This window comes from Ceratina calcarata, unplaced genomic scaffold (assembly GCF_001652005.2).
Source record: "Ceratina calcarata isolate Rehan_Ccalc_2016 unplaced genomic scaffold, ASM165200v1 scaffold379.2, whole genome shotgun sequence".
Classification (NCBI taxonomy): domain Eukaryota; kingdom Metazoa; phylum Arthropoda; class Insecta; order Hymenoptera; family Apidae; genus Ceratina; species Ceratina calcarata.
Window position 1 is genome coordinate 31144 of NW_017161115.1, and position 625 is coordinate 31768.

Here is a 625-nt window from a genome sequence, read left to right on the forward strand (position 1 = left end):
GATTCAACTTCCGGTTCCTGAGATATCGTCGCTATCGCTGTCCTTGTCCCACGCGTCGGACTTCGCAGTCTGCCCCACTGCAGACAATGTTTACTACGCTTGACTTAACCCTTTTACTACTACTCCCACTCTAGGCGCGCGTAGTAGGCCGAAAGTGGGTCACTGAGTCACTGACACTGGGACTCCGGCCATTCATTAGCCTCCGCGGAAACTCGGAAACTTTAAACGGCTATATCTCCGAAACAAATTGAGATATCAAGACGATAAAAAAGTAAATTTAAAGAGCACGACATCCTCTATCATCTCATCGAATATTAATCTTCCACCCCTTAGAACTTCGCACAATAATGAATGTTTTCAAGGTCCAAATGCGTATTTTTTAATATGTACGTACAAATCATTTCCAAAAGACGTCTATATTTATTTTTTATTGTACTTCGTTAGAATTGGTGCGAAATAATGAAAAATTGGTATTATAATGAAGCCTGAGAATGAGTTGATTCAATTGATTTTACCGACTTCCTTGGCAGCCGGACGATGAGCTCGTTGCTCTCAAGCGTAGATGGCATATCAAAGCATTCGTGGTTTTTATAACGATCAATATATGTATACGTGGTTACATATG